At 45.4% G+C, this 7,779-nt stretch overlaps 1 pseudogene across 1 annotated transcript; it reads left to right on the top strand.

Annotated features, from left to right (window-relative positions):
• The first annotated feature begins 426 nt into the window (after positions 1 to 426).
• On the top strand, positions 427 to 738 carry LOC310780548 (elongin-B pseudogene; annotated as a pseudogene). Its single transcript has one exon. The product of its transcript is annotated as an elongin-B pseudogene (transcript).
• Positions 739 to 7,779: the final 7,041 nt, after the last annotated feature.

Here is a 7,779-nt window from a genome sequence, read left to right on the forward strand (position 1 = left end):
CCGGGCTAAGGGGGAGTGTCAAGTTGCATTCACACCAAAAGCGAGAATCGCTTCACTCGGTCGAGTTTGAGCCCGTGAATTATACACCAACGTTGAAAAATTTCTGAGGTGAACAGATGCTTTGTTTTCTCCCTTCAAAATGAAACTTTAGCAGTTCAAAATAAAGGTTTAGTAGTTCAGTGCCCGTTGGTCCTCTTGGGTCTCTTCTTCTTCTTCTGTTTGTTTTTCAAACACATCAGTGATGTCACTCGAGCAATTGTGATGTCATCAGTGAGTGATGTCATCAGTGATGTCACTCAGTGTGTGATGTCATCAGTGATGTCACTCAGTGTGTGATGTCATCAGTGATGTCATAAGTCAAGGCTATAAGTATGACTGGACTGGTAGGACTAGCCAGTTAGCTAAAGTGAGCACTTGAAACTTGAAATGGATGTGTTCTTAATGATCCGGCATCAGAAGACCACAATCTTCACAGATGCCAACGAGAACACCACTGTCTATGAACTGAAGCGTATTGTTGAAGGAATTCTCAAGAGAGCGCCTGAAGAACAGCAGCTTTACAAAGATGACCAGTTGCTAGAGGACAGCTTGACCCTTGGTGACTGTGGATTCACCAAAGAGACTGCCAGCCCTGAGGCCCCGGCTACAGTTGGTCTGGCGTTCTCCATCAATGATGAGATGTTTGATCAGCTGCAGATCGAGGCCTTCTCCAGCCCCCCAGAGCTCCCTGATCTCTGATGAACAATATTTAGCCTTTTTTTTCATCAATATTTCGCAACCCCCCCAACTGCCGTGCACGGAGCACACGTTCCTGAACAGCCCCAGCCCCAGACTCTCAAACACAAGGAAGTGGCAGTTATATCCAAAAGGTTCGGTTGTAATTTTCTACCAAGGGCTGATATTTCATGAGTTTGGATGTGAAGCAAGCATCCATGTAGGATACACGTCAAGTGAGCAGCCTATTTCAGTGATGATAATAGATTTTCTGCTTTCATTCATGAAAATCTAAAATCAGTATCTGGTGTGTTATTAAAGATGCAATTGTGGCTAAACCCATCTAGTTTTCCAGTGCTGTGTTTATAGATGTGTTGTTTTCTTGTACTTCTCCGTTCTGACCGTTTGTGCGCTTGTCTCTTTGTCGCGTGGGGTTTGGCACAGTTGCTGCAGGAATTTGATATCAATCATATCATCATTGTGGGGTGAGGTCATAAACAAACACACACACACACACACACACACACACACACACTGGCAGCTGGATTCTTATAAAGCTCTCATCATCAGGAGTCCTACTGCTCTTATGACAGTCGGCCTCTCATCACTCCTGGAGGCTCCATTCTCTCTCCTCTCTCTACTCCCACTCTCTCTCTCCCCTCTCCACTCTCTCTCCTCTCTTTCTCCCTCTCTCTTCTCTCTCTCTTTCTCCCTCTCTCTTCTCTCTCTCTCTCTTTCTCTACCCTCTCTCCACTCTCTTCTCTCCCCTCTCCACTCTCTCTCCTCTCTCTTTCTCCATCTCTCTTCTCTCTCTCTCTTTCTCTACCCTCTCTCTTCTCTCTCTCCACTCTCTCTCCACTCTCTCCTCTCTCTCTTTCTCCCTCTCTCTCCTCTCTCTCTCTCTGTCTCTTTCTCTCCCCTCTCTCTCCACTCTCTTCTCTCTCCTCTCCCTGACCGCACAACCATTTGAGAGGAGGTTGAGATTTCCTGCCTCAGTAAGGGGGAGTGTCCTCCTGCCGGGCTAAGGGGGAGTGTCAAGTTGCATTCACACCAAAAGCGAGAATCGCTTCACTCGGTCGAGTTTGAGCCCGTGAATTATACACCAACGTTGAAAAATTTCTGAGGTGAACAGATGCTTTGTTTTCTCCCTTCAAAATGAAACTTTAGCAGTTCAAAATAAAGGTTTAGTAGTTCAGTGGTCCTCTTGGGTCTCTTCTTCTTCTTCTGTTTGTTTTTCAAACACATCCGTGATGTCACTCGAGCAATTGTGATGTCATCAGTGAGTGATGTCATCAGTGATGTCATTCAGTGTGTGATGTCATCAGTGATGTCATAAGTCAAGGCTGGTCAAGTCAAGTATGACTGGACTGGTAGGACTAGCCAGTTAGCTAAAGTGAGCACTTGAAACTTGAAATGGCTGTGTTCTTAATGATCCGGCATCAGAAGACCACAATCTTCACAGATGCCAACGAGAACACCACTGTCTATGAACTGAAGCGTATTGTTGAAGGAATTCTCAAGAGAGCGCCTGAAGAACAGCGGCTTTACAAAGATGACCAGTTGCTAGAGGACAGCTTGACCCTTGGTGACTGTGGATTCACCAAAGAGACTGCCAGCCCTCAGGCCCCGGCTACAGTTGGTCTGGCGTTCCCCATCAATGATGAGATGTTTGATCAGCTGCAGATCGAGGCCTTCTCCAGCCCCCCAGAGCTCCCTGATCCCATGAAGCCCCAAGACTCCAGTAGCAAAGCTAATTTAAAAGACAAGAAAAAACACTCAAATGATTCCGATGGTTCAGATGGTTTAGAAGGTTCAGATGATTCAGATGATTCAGAAGGTTCAGATGATTCAGATGATCCAGATGGTTCAGATGATTCAGATGGTTCAGATGATTCAGAAGGTTCAGATGATTCAGAAGGTTCAGATGGTTCAGAAGGTTCAGATGATTCAGAAGGTTCAGATGATTCAGATGATTCAGAAGGTTCAGATGATTCAGAAGGTTCAGAAGGTTCAGATGATTCAGAAGGTTCAGATGATTCAGATGATTCAGATGATTCAGAAGGTTCAGATGATTCAGATGATTCAGAAGGTTCAGATGATTCAGAAGGTTCAGATGATTCAGATGATGCAGAAGGTTCAGAAGGTTCAGATGATTCAGATGATTCAGAAGGTTCAGATGGTTCAGATGATTCAGATGATTCAAATGATGCAGATGATTCAGATGGCTCCAATGCCATAAAGCCTCAAGACTCCGGTAGCAAAGCTGGTTTAAAAGAAAACAAGGAAAAGGGGGGGGGAAGTAAGAGCGGTTCCCAGGCGATAAGTTGAGGCTTGGACAGAGGAAGCCATGGAAGTGATACTGAAAGCTGTAGTTCCTCGAATGGCCACTTGCAAGTCCAAGCCAAGTCTCAAGTCTTTGAGCTAGAGTCCAAGTCAAGTCTCAAGCCTCTTATGGATGAGCGTTCTATCATCTGCTGCATGCCATCTGGTCTGCTTAGAACACTGCATATGCATAGCTCAAATGAATGAATTCAAAGCATGTACCTAATCCTCACTCCTTAATTAATGTTCATGAAACAAAAATAAAATAATAAATATGTAAAATAAACATTCTTCACGGGTCCCAAATCTCGAGTCCAAGTCAAGTCTGAAGTCTTATGAGGATGAGTCTCAAGTCAAATCACTGGCCCTTTCTCAATACCAAGAATGCATTCTTCTTGTGTTCTTTCTGAAGTCTGCCATCAAGGAGCAGCCGTATGCGAGCTGCAGGGCCAGCTGGGCAAGCTGCAGGGCCAGCTGGGCAAGCTGCAGGGCCAGCTGGGCGAGCCTAAGAATCGAGCGCGCGTATAGCGCGCGCAATATAAGGGAGCAAGTGGGCAATATCTGTTTTTTGTCCCACTGATGATGTCACAATGTCTATGACGTCATCAGTGATGGTAATAACCTGCCTACATCTGAGGAATCACTTGCCACCTTTCTCTCTCCCTATCTCTATCTATCTATCTCTCTCTCTCTCTCTCTCTCTCTCTCTCTCTCTCTCTCTCTCTCTCTGCAATGATGCGCTGCTGTCAGTCAGCCTACATCATAAATAAATAAATAAATAAATAAATAAATAAATAAATAAATAAATAAATAAATAAATAAATAAATAAACGGACCGGAACGGGCTGGCCCCAGAAACGTCTCAGGGGGGCTGACTGACTGACTGACTGACTGACTGACCGACTCCTGCATTGTTGAAACACGCGTGTGTAAGTAAGTGTTAAGTGTTAAGTAAGCAGCAGTCCGGGTGCATCTTAACTAGGCTTGCCTAGTCTTGTTTCCTTCATTAGATATAGTGGTAACACTTTACAATACTGTACCACAAAAACGTGCATAGTTATAGTTACCAGTGGAGAGTTGAGTTGAGCGAGAGGGCGTGACAGCAGCAAACCAGCCACTAGTTCTAACCTATAATATTGCGGGTTCATGATCCATCAGGATGCCACAGCTTTTTAACATCTTTATTTTGAAATGTGTCCCACATAACAGCAAACCACAGAGTCCCAGAAGAACTCACAACCCTACTTTATCAGCATAGCTCTCTTATTTTAAACACACTTGACTAGCTAGCAAGACTTTACATCTCATGAAACATAGCTGTTTGCATCCTTTTTAACCCATTGATACCTGATGCAGCATTTGTGTGCGTATCCCTTTAAGACCGCGAACCACGTTAACGCGGTTCACGGTCTTAAAGGGATATGCACACAAATGAGGGATATACACACGCAAATGCTGCATCAGGTATCAATGGGTTAAACCATTCTCAAACTATATTGTTGCCATGCTGGATCCCCTGCATGCTCATGCCATGATCACTTCCTTGTTTAGTCTATTCCTGCAAAGGCTGGATAATGAGCCACTCAGGAGTCATGGGATAGATACCCTATGGAAATAACACAGCAAGCAGCAGAACGCCAAACACCACTGCTGACAAGCCACCGCAAAAGTTGGCAGCGCTGCATCGTGCAATTTTAATCAACAAGAAATATTGCATTTCTCTATTTTCTACGCAATACTGTCATTGCCGTGACACCTCAGCATCTAGCAATAAATAGTTGCGCGAGAACATATTATTAAATCAGTCTTGAACACTTAACACTCGCGTGGCCCTTCTAGAACAACTCTTGGGAGACATTGAACCGAAGTCAGCAACACGGCATGTTCGCTGTTCCAAACGTTAGCATCATAGCAGGAGAATTTGATTACTACGGTAAATAAGTCAATCACTGTCACATGTGTTTCTGGGGTGCAGAGTTCGCTGGAATGTGTATAAAAAAAAAACTAATCTCTCGACATTGTTGATGACAGACTGACAAGCAAGTGCTGGCAGCACACAGAAGGAAATATGAAGCAGAGGCCACAAAAGGGCATGCTACCAAATGCAGTCACATTCTAAATATGCATTATTTACTATGCGACTGCTTTCATAGCTAGGGAAGCGAAATTAGTCAAGGATATATTTCTGGTTATATTTCGGCTAAGAATGATTCGGCATAGCCTGTTCAGGTTCAGCAGAGGGATGGTTGGGACCACCGGTGGGTGCACAGAGCCAGAGACCGAGGCAAGCGAGTGTTTTTTTTTTTTTTTTTTTAACCTTTATTTATACAGGGGGAGTCTCACTGAGAGCAATGCTCTCTTTTTCAGGAGCGCCCTGTTCACATTCACACACTCATTCATACCTGGAAGCTGACCAGTACAACCACAGTCTGATCTGTTGGCCACTGATCAGCTCCACTGGAGCAGTTGGGGTTAAGGGCCTTGCTCAAGGGCACCTCAGTGGTGGTAATGAGGGAGGGGCAAGCGCTGCCTTTTCACTTTCCCCACCCAGATTTATCCTGCCGGTCCCGGGGATTGAACCGACGACCTTCCGGTCACAAGCTCGCTTCTCTAACCATTGGGTCACCACTCCCCTGTTGAGAGGCGAGAGGGGTGCGGGGGCGTGCGGCGGTGGCAGGCAGGCCTTGGACGACAGGATGTCCTGTTTGGCTGGTCAGCATGGAAATCACAGAGCAGAGATATATGTACATGCGCACATGCAGCCGAGGAGCCGGCTCACGTGTGAATCAGCAGAACGACGTCGATAAACCCAACACACTAGTATAGCTAGTTGTCTTTTCACCTTTTTGGGGGGGGGGGGGGGGGGGGGGGGTCTTTGTTGATGTCATATCTAGGTGTATGGGTGTCACTGCCCAACTTCCTGTGCACAGCCATACTGTCACACACTTTCAATGATAGAGTCCGTCTATTTCGCTAAGTCCGGAAACCTCAGAAACAATCACGTCTGTGCACACAGACAGCGATGCATGTCATAATCATATCTAAGCCATCTCTGAAAGCTACAGAAATGTTCAACTTTGCCAATTGCGCTGATTTTGTTAGCGCCCTCGCATTCCTCCATTAGTGGTGATGCCTGTGGAAGTCTCTAGAGCCCCCAAACACGACACCGACACCCCAACTCGCACTTCCAGACTGAGTGAAACACAGATGGATGGAAGGATAGAAAGAAATGTTTGCTGCTACATTTCTATGAAAGTGCTGTTCATTCCCTGGCGTGTTTTTATGACCGCATAATATCTACGCTGGATCGCAGAGCCTCCGGCTATGCAGACAGACCTAGGCTAGTCAACCTTTCTAAACATGGAGGACGGCGTCACCATCTCTACTAGAAGGTGTTGAACATCTCTCTTCAATCAAACACACATCCACACACAAACACATACTAACACAGAGGGAAGCAGTGATAGACTAGTTGTAGACTATCGTGTGTCCAGACAATAAACAACAAACATGTGGTGGGAAAGCTCTTATATCCAATAGTAAGAAACAATCATATACTCAATGGGACGTCCTCTATCCCACCTTTCCCTCTCACTTTTCAAGAATTGCCGTTACTTCTGCAGCCACCACTCCTCTTATAATAATCAGTATAGTTTTTATATACATACTGTATATATATATATATATATATATATATATATATATATATATATATATATATATATTAAAGGAACCACCGCAACACTGAAAAAGACTTACTGATATTTATTTATTGTGAACAACGCGTTTCGCGTACAGCTTCATCAGGTTCACAGAAAGTTTGTTTTCTGTGAACCTGTTGAAGCTGTACGCGAAACGCGTTGTTCACAATAAATAAATATCAGTAAGTCTTTTTCAGTGTTGCGGTGGTTCCTTTAATTTTTCAATTCAAGTTTTTCCTGCAACCGACCAGCACCTGATCTTTCTACTGGCTGTGCACATGGGAATCCTCTCTTCACCATATATATATTATTCTCCTTCTGAACATTCACCCAAGTGCATCTCTTGCACTCCATGCTGTGCAATATCTACTCTGACTGCAATATAAATACGTTATATAGTTGAATACATGTCATATATTGTGTGTGTTTTCAGTTGGGCAGAGCTGCCCTCTGTTCAAGCCCCATGCAGGGTCAGTACTTCTGCCCTTTAGCAGAATCTGTCAGGCCCTCTCTGACGCAAATCCCTTTCCTGTCCCAGTCGGATTTTGATTGTTCGGAGGGAGCAGACTCCAGAATCTCTCTCCTGCAGCCGCTTCCTGCTTCCTCTCTGAGAGGAAGTGCTGCTACGCTTCAGTTTCCCCCCCTTCCCCCCGCTCCTCCCGCTCCCCGCGTCTTCTCTGGGCCAAATCTGGAACACACCGACTACAAAAACTCTGCTCGTGTCGGCCAAGTCTTGATTTCAAAGAATGAAAAGAGTTCCTTAAAAAGAGATGCCCACCCCCTTCGTTCTCTCTCTCTCTCTCACACACACACACACACGCGCGCACTCGCACACGCACAACACGCGCGCAAACCAACACACACTTTATGTCCCGTACTCCACTCTGCCCCTGTGTCCGAGCGCTCAGCCTTGATGGTGACAAGGTGTGTGTCAGTGTGGTCACCTGCGACCCCGTACCAAAGCATTCCCATGGTGCAGCACGTAGGCTCTTTGTTATCGCAGCGAAAACACTTCTTTTGAGTGCAGGGAGGGACATATCGT

Source organism: Poromitra crassiceps (assembly GCF_964638095.1).
Source record: "Poromitra crassiceps genome assembly, chromosome: 8".
NCBI classification, from domain to species: domain Eukaryota; kingdom Metazoa; phylum Chordata; class Actinopteri; order Beryciformes; family Melamphaidae; genus Poromitra; species Poromitra crassiceps.